The sequence below is a fragment of the Macaca fascicularis genome, chromosome 1 (assembly GCF_037993035.2).
Source record: "Macaca fascicularis isolate 582-1 chromosome 1, T2T-MFA8v1.1".
In the NCBI taxonomy this organism is placed as follows: domain Eukaryota; kingdom Metazoa; phylum Chordata; class Mammalia; order Primates; family Cercopithecidae; genus Macaca; species Macaca fascicularis.
Window position 1 is genome coordinate 133,262,099 of NC_088375.1, and position 12,793 is coordinate 133,274,891.

Below are 12,793 nucleotides of genomic sequence, written 5' to 3' on the forward strand. Positions count from 1 at the left end.
TATTTTTCGTAAGTACTGATAGAACAGGACCAAGTGTTGATCTCAGGGCAGCTCCCTGCTCTCCTCAGAAAGCAGCTTGGGTCCTGCAGTGCAAGTGGGAAAGTCAAACGTGACCAGCAAGGCAGTACTTGGGACAGAATTCTGGCTCGGCAATTCTTAGTCACATGACCTGGGCAGAATCTTTAATCCTCTTTGCCTCTATTTACTCATTTGTAAAATGGGAATAAGAATATTTATTTCATAAAATTGTTGTGAGGATACATGAGATTATCTGAGTAAAGTGTCTAAAATTGCCTGACACACATGTATATTAAACATGAGAGCTATTATCCTTATTTTTCTTGTTGAATTAAATCAAAACAGACATTTAAATACGGAGTTTTAGAAGGTGGATAGATTATTTCTTTCAAGAAAACAAACTACAATAAAGAAAATAAGTCTTTCCAAGGACCAAAAGGACAGATAAGAAGATGCAATTCCTTCACTTTTTTGACCTAAAGTCAAAGCAATAAGTAAAAGTCCACTTTTTTTTTTTTTTTTTTTTTGAGTAAATAGTAGAGCAGGTGATACTAGAGTCTGGGAGGATAAAAGAATGTGAAGAACAGGGAGAGATTTGTTAAAGTTTACAAAATTACAGCTAGATAGGAGGAATAAGTCCTAGTGTTCCATATCACTGTGGAATGACTATAATTTACAATAATGTATAGTTTCAAATAGCTAGAAGGACGATATTGAATGTTCCCAACACAAAGAAATGATAAATATGTGAGATTACGGATATGCTAATTACCCTCATCTGATCACCATACATTATATGGATCCAAACATCGCTATGTATTCTCCAAATACGTACAATCGTTATTTGTCAATTTAAAAAAATTTAACATTTTTTTTTAAAACGAAAAGTCCAGCTTTTAATGTTGGAAACACTTACTTCTAGTTAAGATTACAAAGATACTTTTCTTGTTTTATTGCATTTTTGAAGTCTACATATTCTGTATAACCTGTGAATCTTTTAAAAGTTCTACCCATGTAGATGTACATATGCATTATGTGCACACACATATATAATTATAGTTAACACTTATTAAACCCTTGATATACAGCAGGCAATGTACCTTATGTGCATTAACATACTTTTTCCAACAACCTTATGTAGTTAACTAGGGTGATTCAAGCATAGTGTAGTTAAGAACCTTGCTCTGAATCATAAAGCAAGTGAGTAGCAAAACCCCAGCTCTTAATCATGACACTTGTAATAGTTTTTCTTCTACATTTGCAGATAAGATAGCAGAAAAGAAATTGCACATGATCTACAGAATGATGTTTCTATGGCTTGAAGGAGTTTTTATTGGTCCCTAGTGTGATCCTCTGAATTCATACATGAAAAGATGAAGAACGAGGCACTGAAGTAGCTAGTCCAGCAAGTCTAGTTCCAGTCCCCTGTCTTCCAACCTAGTCTCTTATGACCACACTATACTGTCCAGGCACCAAGTTTCCATTTTTGTTTTTAAAGGCAATGAAATATGAGAATGCCAAACGTGGTCAGGATATTTATATTGCTGTGTCTGCCTTAAGAGTTCATACTTCATTCTCCTGTTGGAAAACCCCTACCCACTTTTAAGACACGGGTCAAATGTAACCTTCTCTGTGGAAATTACTTTTCTTTTATAAAATTTAGTTCTGGTTCCTCCTTTTATTTTTTAGTTCCCAAAATGCATTGCACACCCTACACTATTTACACTATTGCACTTTGTACATTATTAAAAGGCCAAACCAAAGAAAAGCAGCACTGTGGCGTGCATGGTTTCCAAATTGAGCTCTGTGGTGTCCTGTCAGAGACCTAGGGATGGAGGTAGGTCGGGGTTCTGGGTTTCACATCTGATTAATCAGAGAAGTTCTGCTGTCATCTATTTGGCTTATTTCCATTTCAATAATAAGTTACTTGACAGGAAAGAAAAATTTTAAAAACCTCTGGTATCATGGAAAAACCATGAGCTTTGGAGACAGGCCAGAGTCTAAATCCCAGTTGTACCACTGCTATCCCAACTGTAAGGGGTAAATACATGGAACAGCGCAGTGCCTGACACATAAAGCCTCAATAAGTAAATCCCCTTCTCTGTTTATGATCATTATTTCTTTGTTTCTCTGATGTACCTTGTAGGATCTTTATACCCTTTCTACCTAGATCAAAATACCCAATCCATGTTTACTGAATGGAAGCAAATGTGATGGGATACTAGAATGAAATCATTAGGGTCAGTTTTGAGGTTGGATATGGATAATCAAGAGTCTTGAACGCTATGCTAAAATCTTTAGGCGGGGCGTGGTGGTTCATGCCTGTAATCCCAGCACTCTGGGAGGCTGAGGCACACAGATTACCTGAGGTCAGCTTGACCAACATGGCAAAACCCCGTCTCTACTAAAAATACAAAAATTAGCCAGGCGTGTTGGTGCGTGCCTGTAATCCCAGCTACTTGGGAGGCTGAGTCAAGAGAATCACTTGAACCCAGAAGGTGGAGGTTGCAGTGAGTAAAGAGTGCACCAATACACTCCAGCCTGGGTGACAGAGTGAGACTATGCCTCAAAATAAATAAAATAAAATAAAAATAAATAAATAAAATCTGTAAAGTTTTGGAAAGTAGAGGTATGATAATATTTATGTTTTAGTAAATAGATAATCCTGGATTCTTAACAGAGGGTGCTGGGTTATAGTTTGGCTTAGTGGTTGAGAGTATGGAATCTGAGTTCATATCACAGGTCCCTCACTTATTAATTTAATTATATGACTATGGGCAAGTCACTTAACCTCATTTCTCTCATCTGAAACATTGGTTTAATCAGAACACTTAACACAGATTAAAGTAATTAACATACATAAAGCACCTAGAACAATATCTGGCACATGGTAAGAAATGTGTGTTATTGTAATGACAATAAAAAGGTTTATTATTTTTTTTGTTACTTTTTAAGAGACAGGGTCTTACTCTGTTGCCCAGGCTAGAGTGCAGTGGCATGATTATGGCTCACTGCAGCCTCAAACCCCTGGGCTCAAGTGATCCTCCCGCCTCTGCCTCCCAAGTCGCTAGGATTACAGGCAAAAAATTTTATGATGATGATGATACTATGCCCCCTTAAAGTATATAAAAAGGAGGTTGCAGAATTATTTGGGGGTGAGTAATGGGGACTCAGAATCATCTAGGATTCTTTTATAAACTAACAGACTTTGTGTAGAGAAGTACTACCATTATGAGGCACTGTTACTAATGGAAGGGTAGTGGATTCCTCAGGGATGTTAAACATTAAAAAGTTGAGAATTCCCACTGTTCTGATAATATAGAGGATAAGATATTGTGGGGAGAGACTGGAAGCAGGGAGATGAATTAGAAAGCTACCGCAATAGTCTAGTAACAAATCGATGGTCCAGACCCACATAAAAAAAAAAAAAAATGACCACCAGAAAAGTCTGCTGGTCAGACTATTAGATATAACTGGATTAAATCAGATCCTCATTGGAGTTCACCTAAAAGTAACTTTGATCCCCTAGAGAGATCCACAATTAGCATGTCCTACTGTTTGGAGTAGATTCTCCAGAAAGGCTATATACTTCTGGAGAACTGCCACAGTTCACCTTGAACATTTAGAGCAGTTTGTAAGATCCAGATATCAGACCGTGAGGTCAGAAAGTCAGGAGGCTCTTGATGCTGGTTGGCATAATACCCTAAAAAGGAGAGGCCAACAGACCTCCTAACAAAAGAAAACAGTGCCAGTGTGTCATGCTTCATGATGGATGTCTTCTTCAACTGCACTGTAAACCATTAAGTTATGCACTGTAAACCAGTAAGCGTGACATTTCAAGAGTTATAAACCACTTACAGGGACAATGTTTGGGAGACATGTTCCGGGGAAAAAAAAATGTATAAAACATAGTTTTGTCTTAGATAATTTTTCTTCCCTCCACCACCCATGTGCTTCTTCATGTGTGGTAGACAGAATAACGGCCCCCAAACATGTCCCTGTCCTAATCCCTGGAACTTGTGAATATGTCATCTTACATGGCGAAAGGGAATTTACAGATGTGATTAAGGTTATGGGCCTTCGGATTATCTGTCCTGAATATCCTGGACCACCCAGGTGAGTCCAATTGAACTACATGCATTTTTTAAAGCAGAGAACTTTTTTCTTGCTGTGGTCAGAAAGAGATGCAACAAAGACTCAACCCAACATGCCTGGCTTTTAGGGTGGAAGGGGGCCATGAATCAGGGACTACAGTGGCCTCTAAATGGCCACAGTAATGGCCCTCAGTTCACTATCGGGAAGAAAATGAGGACCTCAGTCCTTCAGCCACATGGAACTGGATTCTGTTAACACCTGAATAAGCAAGGAAGTGATTTTCTTCTAGAGCCAACAGGAAGGAACTCATACTGGACTTCTGGCCTGTAGAACTGTGAGATAAGAAATTTGCATTATTTTAAGCCACTAAATTTGTGCTAATTTTTATTTATTTATTTATTTATTTATTTTAGAGACAGCGTCTGGCTCTGTCACCCAGGCTGGAGTGCAAGTAGCACAATGATAGCTTACTGCAACTTCGAACTCCTGGGCTCAAGTGGGGTTTCTGCCTCAGCCTCAGCCTCCTGAGAAGCTAGGACTACAGATGTGCACCTCCACATCTAGCAAATTTTTTAATTTTTTGTAGAAACAGGCTCTCACTAGTGTTACTCTGGCTGCACTCAAATTCCTGGCCTCAAGTGATCCTCCCTCCTTCATTTCCTAAAGTGCTGAGATTACAGGTGTGAGCCACTGGACCCAGCCCGTGATTATTTTTTTGTTTTGTTTTTGTTTTTGTTTTTTTTGTAGATAGAGGCTCACTCATCACCCAGGATGGAGCGTAGTGGTGCAATCTCGGCTCACTGCAACCTCTACCTCCCAGGTTCAAGCAATTCTCATGCCTCAGCCTCCCAAATAGCTGGGATTACAGGTGTTCACCACCATGCCCAACTAATTTTTGTACTCTTAGTAGAGAAGGAGTTTTGCCATGTTGACAAGGCTGGTCTTGAACTCCTGACCTCAAGTGATCGACCTGCCTCAGCCTCCCAAATTGCTGGGATTACAGGCATGAGACACTGCACCCCACTCAACTCGTGATAATTATTTTACAGTGGAAATAGAAAAGCTAACATTTTATGTTACTCAATTTTGATATAAAAATGATTTTAATGAACTGTGGAAAACACACAAAAATGTAACTTAAAACTAGTTATTTTAAATTAAATATTAATTTTCTATTGCTACTAAGCATGACTCTAATTTATTTTAATTAGCTTGTGGGACCATGGGGAGCTTTTAACCATCATGAAATAGATTTCTCTTGTCTCATGGAAGACAGTTATACAGTGCGGGGAAGTGCCTCAGTGCTGTTCCCCTGACTGTTTGGTTAACTAAAGTTAACTAAATTTAACCAAACGAATATCCAAATGTTTGCAAAATCAGATGTAATTAAAAGGATTCATTAGCATGGGGATCCTTTGGTATTGAACAACTACAAAATGCACAAGCTTAGGTAACAACACTAATAAGTTGCTGTCCTTGTTCAAAATGGTGATACGACTAGGAACGTCAAACACACAGGGACACGAAGCAAAACTGAGGAAAAATTTTTTAAAATTAATGTATATGATTCTATGGTCTGAATGTTTGTATCCCTCCAAAATTCATATGCTGAAACCTAACCATCAAGGTGATGGTATTAAGAGGCGGGGCCTTGGAGGAGACTCACCCTTATGAATGGAATTAGTACCCCTGTAAAGGGCTTGACGCAGCCTATTTACTCCTTCTGTCTCCTCTGCCATGTGAGGACACAAGAACAAGGTGTCATCCCTAAAGCCATCACCAGACACTGAATCTGCTGGTGCCTTGATTTTGAACTTCAGAGTTTCCAGAACCGTGAGCAACAAATTTCTGTTGTTTATAAATTACCCTGTCTAAGGCATTTTGTTCTAGTAGTCTAAATAGGCTAAGACACATGGGAAATTTTATTTTAAAAGCTATGCTTGGGCATTTCAGAGGACTGTAATTTTTTACTTCAAATATTGGCATTTCCTATTGGTCTTCCTCACTAGCATCTCACACACATATGGGGCATGCCTTATAAAATGAATTCTATAATCACATCCATTATTGACTGATAAAATATAACAAATACGATTTTAACAAAATTGTCTATCGTTCCAAGATTAAGCTTAGAAACGATGTTATTTCCATAGAGGATTTTCTTGTAAAAACATTTGTTGAAACTAAATTTGAACTATAACAGTCATTACGTTTCATAATACCCAGCATCTGATTACAATTTCCATGTTTAAAACAGTTGACATTCCAAACAGAATTCTGTCCATTTTTTATAAATATCCTACCATGGATTAGATCTCTGCTTACATTTCTTATCTGATCATGGTTTCCATGATGATTTGTCAAAGCATGGCCCCACAAGACTGCTATGGCTAGCTCTTTCTTGCTTGTTCTCAGATGAAGATGAACCATGAAGAGCCATGAATAAATTGTATAATTAGTAAGGCCATCTTTCCTGCCTACAGAATGTTCTGTCCCCTTCCAGGGACCCAGGGCTTTCTTGCCTTCTAACTGTCCCCCTCCATCAAAACAGGAAAGAGTTTGATAACATCATTTATGGCTAAAACGAAGTCTGATATTTGCTTTTAGAAGCTCCTTATCTCTAAGTGTGGAATGAGAGGATTTATCTATGAAGTGTATGTTTTTTTTTCCTTTCAGGCAAACAGTTAGTGGGAGGGAAACATGGGGTTACGTGCTAACCCTGAAGACAAAACTGTTCAGTTATATTAGTGTGTTGTGTGTTGGAGAAGGGGAAAGGTGTGGTGAGAGATGGCTGTGTGAAGAGGAATGATCATAAAGAGCACCAGGCTACATAAGGATCTCTCATTATTCCATATCTTCTCTTATTTTAAGCCTAATGACTCTCCTTTCATCCTTTGACTCACCAGTTTCAAATTTTGGAGCTCCAGAGTCCATTCGACTTGATCCTCTTCCCTCACTGCCTTTTTTAAAACTTTCTAAATAGAGACTGGGTTTCACCATGTTACCCAGGCTGGTCTTGAACTCCTAGACCCAAAGGATCAGTCCACTTCAGTCTCCCGAAGTGCTGGGATTATAGGCGTGAACCACCAAGCCTGGCCCCTCATTGCATTTTGCATAACTTTTTCAAAGACTAGCAATTAAGAGCATTGTCTTTATGGTAAAATTTGAATCCTAACTTCTACCAGTAGGCTGTATGACCTGGAGTAAGTTATTTAACTTTGCTATGCTTTGGTTTACTCATATGTAAAATGAGGAAAATCATAGTACATGTGAGGCTCATTAGATAGTGACTGGCATTTAGAAAGAGGTAAATATTAACCATTCTTCATATTAAAATCCAGCTAAATTAATCTTCTCTTCCTCCTCCAGCTTCCCAGAGTGCTTCTAGTAACCCTATTAGGGAGGTTATCAGAATGTGCCTAATAGTTCTACTCATGTTTTTCTTAGCCTGAGTTCCCTAGGAAACAGACCCTGAGGCATGGATTAAATGATTAAACTTTGTATGGAAGGTGCAATCCCAGGGCAGTGAGAGTGAGGGAAAAGGAAGTGAGTCTGGGAAGGATGAGAAGTAATAGAAGGTTATCATGCCAGCCACTGCTTCAAAATAAGCCACAGAGAGACTGAATCGTTTGCTACGCTTATTGCTCAGCCACCCTGGAAAACTGGTTGGAAGGGAGAGAGGAGAGAGAATTATTATTTGCTTCCCTTCTTTGACTCAAATTGATCCCACAGGGAGTTAATTTTCCTGTACTTCCAGATGTAATATCTAGCTGATCAGGAAGGCAAAAACCATGCCCTGTGGTGAAGTGTTTCATCTGAACCTATAAGTGGCAGAAGTAGCCAGAGACTCTGGGCATATGGCTGGTTACCTGGTTGCACGGTGGCAACCACGGTGGAGGGCCGATAATCTTGGAGAAGCAATTAGTTGGCTCCATTCAGCAGAACTGAATGAGTAATAAAGTAAGTGTACCCCAGAGGCTTCCAAGGAGAAGCTAATGGCCTGGGAGGCAGCAGAGGCAAGGCCACTGGTATCCAAGGAGATGTATAAGTTATGTCTGATATGATATTTTCTATTTTTTAAAGATTATAAGTTGTTTTAGGACAGGGCTATTTCTTTTCATCTTTGAATCCTCTGTAACTATAATGATGCACGCTCTACCTTAGGTGAGATGTTAGGCAGAAGTGGGTGATGTGCAGTAACCCAGTCAGAGGCTAAGCAGCAGTTAGGGACAATATCCAGTCCCCTGGAATAAAACAGAGGGCTAGGAATCCAGACAATTGGACAGAGGATCAAAATAGAGTTTCAGACAGGGAACTGAAATTAAAAAAAAAAATAGTTACAAAAAATAAACCAAGGTAAAATTCTTCATAGATGGGCAGTATGAAGATGGCAGGGATTTTACCAATGGATGAAAATATTAATAGTATTTTTATTAATAGTGATGACAACTTATAGCCAATATTTATCAGGTATGCTAGCCATTTCTTTAAATTACATTGTACAATTTTCTCCAAACTTCTCTTAGACAGATATTTTTATTATTTTCATTTGTACTGATGAGGAAATCAAAAGTCCATAAAGTTAAACAACTTGCCAATGGTCACACAGCTAATGAATGAAGAGGCTAGCACCTAACCCCAGAAAAGTCTATTTCCAGCGCATGCACCTCCAACTACCATTGAAAGTGTTACATGAAATAAGGTTTACAAAATCCCTAGAAATCACTTCTTGGGCTTTTGGCTAAGATCAAGTGCAAAATTCTTATCAGAGTTCCATCCATATAGTAAGTACTCAATGAATTTTATCAATTCTCATGGTTAGTAACAGTAACATTATAATAGAACTAGTGCTATTAACTGTAGCAATAGTAGTTGTAGTAGCAGCAACAGAGGTACATGGAACTTAGGGTCAATGAGTAAGACCTCTTGAATGTCTTGGTTTATAGAAGAGGACTGAGGAAAGGGAAACTACTGGGGAAGACTGATCCAGGTGTTACAGGGGGAGTCCAGATAGAGGAACATATAATGCAGAACCTTGCCCTTTTAACAAATGTAATTGAGCAGTAACATAGAATAGAGGTTAAAAACATGGACTTTAGAATTACAAAGGCCTATGTTCTGTTATTTATTAGCAATGAGACCTTGCGGGAAATTACTCAACACTTGTTGAGCTTTAAGTAACTCACAACTGTACCTAGCATAGTGTCCCACATATAGTAATCATTCTGTAAATGCTTGCAGAATTGACATATTGCTTCCTTTCCATACTTTACCACCCCCCTGCAAAACAAAACAAAACAAAACACTATCTCCAGTACCCAGTTGCTGAGTAAATGTAAATACCTAGGCATGTTCATCCCATTGAGTGTAGCTACTTTTTCAACCAACATAATTTGTCACCCATATCTACCTAACATTTCAGCAGCTTCCTGATCTGTACTCAAAAGCTGTGTTGCACAACTAAAGAAAAACATGTGATCTGCTATTTCTGGCATCCTGATTCTATGTGGATGCAGTGAGTATTCCTGTGGTCTTCACTGATCTGAAGCAATTTTGATTTGACAAGGAGGAGGTCTTTTCTAAGGGAGTGCGTATTTTTTCCCCAAAGCAGGTCAATTTAAAAGGACAAAGTTCTCAGTTTAACTATGGTGCAATATGCATGGAAATAAATAGATATTAAAAGGAACAGATCATCTCTTTCATTGGTAACCTTCACTGCAATATTGAATTCTATTTGTGGGGCCACAAAGAAAATAATGCTTTAATTTACAATTGAGAGAGTGAGGGAGAGAGGGGGGAGACCGAGAGAGAAAGAGAAAGACCATTACTGCCACCTCTCGCTCACTTCTTCAGAACTGAGAAAATGTTGAAGAAACTTGGCATTTGCTTGCCAAAGTTTCACACAGACGGTCTGACTTTTGTTTTTACTTCCATGACCTTTAATGGCTTTCAGTGCAGTCAGACCAACTCTGCATATATACTGACACTATGAAAACCACACAGATAAGCAGTTTTGAGTTTTCATGCTGTATTTACTCTGCCGCTTAACAATGATGCATGTATTTCCCTGTTAGACCTCCCAAAGCTTTGTTCTGATCTTGAGTTGCTTTTGTCTGTTATTCAGCCTTTGGATTGCTTTATAATTACTCTACAAATGTATGTATTTTAAAATTTCTTTTTCCTAGGAATAGTTCTATTTTGTTATTGGGTGCACTGTATTCATGATTTCCTTTAACAGCAGTGGGAAGAGTCCAATTCAAGCGGAGAAACTCACACTCCACTGCCAGACATCTGGGGAGATGCAAACAAACAAGGAAAGAAGGAATTTCTGCAATCACTAGAGGGACAGGTTTTGCAGCAGATCACCCTCACATCTATAGATGCTCTCTATTTCTTTTCACTCAGAGGTTTCAAATTGCCCATTGACATCTCTGATTTTGCCAAGAGATCATGTGCTTCGGTTAGTTCCCATTCCTTTGTGTCATTCAGGACAGAGTAAATTCTTCCAGAACGCTAAAGAAATGAAAGTTTCGAAAAATTCTATATAGATTTTTTAATGTTTTTAATTGTAGGAAAAGGTTCATAACATAAAATTTACCATGTTAACCATTTTTATGTGTACAATTCAATAGTGTTACATACATTCATGTTGTTGTGCAAATATCACCAATATTCACCTTGAAGACATTTGTTATCATCCCAAATAGAAACTTTACACTCAGTAAAAAATAGTTCCTTGTTATCCCTTCCCCACACCTCTTGGAATTCACTATTTCTACTTTCTGTTTCTATGAATTTAACTATTCTAGGTACCTCAGATAAGTGCAATCACATTTGTCCTTTGTGTCTGGCTTATTTCACTTAGCATAATATCCTCAAGATTCATCCATGTTGTAGTATTATCAGGATGTTAATTTTCTGAAAGCCCAAAATATTGCATTGTATATATGTATATACTACATTTTGCTGATCCATTTATCCATTCATTGTTATTTGGGTCATTTCCATTTTTGGTTATTGTGAATAATACTCTTATAAATATTGGTGTACAAATATCTGATCTAGTCTTTACTTTTAATTCTTTTGTGTATAGACATACAAGTGGAATCACTGAATTGTATGATAATTCCATGTTAAATTTGCTGAGGAATCACCATTTTGCATTCCACAATGGCGGCATCATTTTACATTTCCACTGGCAGTGCACAAGGGTTCCTACTTCTCCACGTCCTTGCCAGCACTTGTTATTTTCTTTTTTTTTTTTTTCAAATAGCCATCCTAATGGATGTGAAGTGCTATTTCATTGCTATATTTTAATTATTAATAAATTAAATTTCTGGCCTAAATTTCCAGATGTTCTTAAAAAAGATTTGGAAGTTACTATAGACAGTTTTATAGTAAATAAAGAATATTTTATAAGATTCTTAACGTGGTGCTAACTTATTTGAGGAAGTGAATAGTTAAAGAACTATTAGCTAAATAGCTAAAGAGCCATGCAGGATAGACAAATAAGGGAACTAGTCTTAAAGAGACACTTTAGTGAAATGCACACAGCACACAATCCTAATTGGATTAGTTATTTAGAAAAGGAAGACAATAGAATCTTTTCCATGTTTCTGCATGGGCACTTGATAGCCAGGTACCAAGCTATGGAAAGCAGAGGTTGGGGGATAGATCAGGGGAAAGGGAATTAAACTGCACATCCAGGTGGACATGTTCAGTTTGCAACTGAGTTTAGAAAATGGGAAAATGTGGAGGCTAAGGGAGAGATTTTGGAGTCATTGGCCTATGGTGATGCCATTGGCCTGGAATTGTCACCTCTGTGCAGGCTGAGAAGGGATTCCAAAGGGCAAAATAGGATGCACAATAGTTGAGGGTAGACAGAGGAAAAGGGAGAAGGAAAAATTATAGAATTAAGAGACGTGGTTCCCTGGAAGCCAAGGAAAGAATGATTTTAAAGGTCAACGTTGTCAAAACTGCAAACAGGTTGGATAAATAAATAATGAAAACTGCCTACTGGATGTGGCGCCTAAGCAGCCATGGGTAATATTCATAGCTCAGTTTCAGTTGAGGGGTGGCAGGAGACTGTAGGAGTGGAAAGAAAGTGGAGAAAGTGAACAGACCTCAGTCTTTCAAGAGGCTTAAGAATGAATAGAAGGAGAAATTCAGGATGGTGAGAAAAGCACTGTTTGTTTTGCAAACTGCAAAAGACTGGAGCTTGTTTATAGGCTAGAGAGAAGGAGCTGAAAGAGAGGAAGAAGCTAAAGACACAGGAAAGAAAAGAGACAGCTGATAGCTCTAGGTCTTGGAGAAGGTGGGAGGGAATGAAAGCCGGAGCACAGGTGGCTGGATTAGCCTTTGCTAGGAAGTAGGAGTGTGAAATTCTCCTTCTGGAACAGGGAAAGCAGGCAAGGTCACAGCATGCAGAGATGTTTATAGAAGTATACAGAAGTAGGGGAAGGGCAGGAAGTTAACAGCACCCATGCTTGATATAACCTTTGTGAAATAGGAAATAAAGTCATCTATTAGGAAAAGGTTATGTTTCAGAAAATCAATATGGTTGAATAGTACAGTAAACACTGAATGAGCTAAGAGTTAAAAGTAGAACACTAATATAATTGTCTAGGCATGAAGTTATATGGGACTTAAGTGGAGTGATTAGAAATGAAGGTGGAGAAAG

At 38.3% G+C, this 12,793-nt stretch overlaps 1 long non-coding RNA gene across 1 annotated transcript in view; it reads left to right on the plus strand.

The window, feature by feature from the left end:
- The first annotated feature begins 1,791 nt into the window (after positions 1–1,791).
- The window catches only part of LOC107126882 (uncharacterized), a 47,896-nt gene continuing 36,894 nt past the window's right edge, over positions 1,792–12,793 (plus strand). Inside the window, exon 1 of the long non-coding RNA XR_001483874.4 lies at positions 1,792–1,855. This is a non-coding gene — a long non-coding RNA (uncharacterized lncRNA). The remainder of the gene's footprint in view (positions 1,856–12,793) is intronic.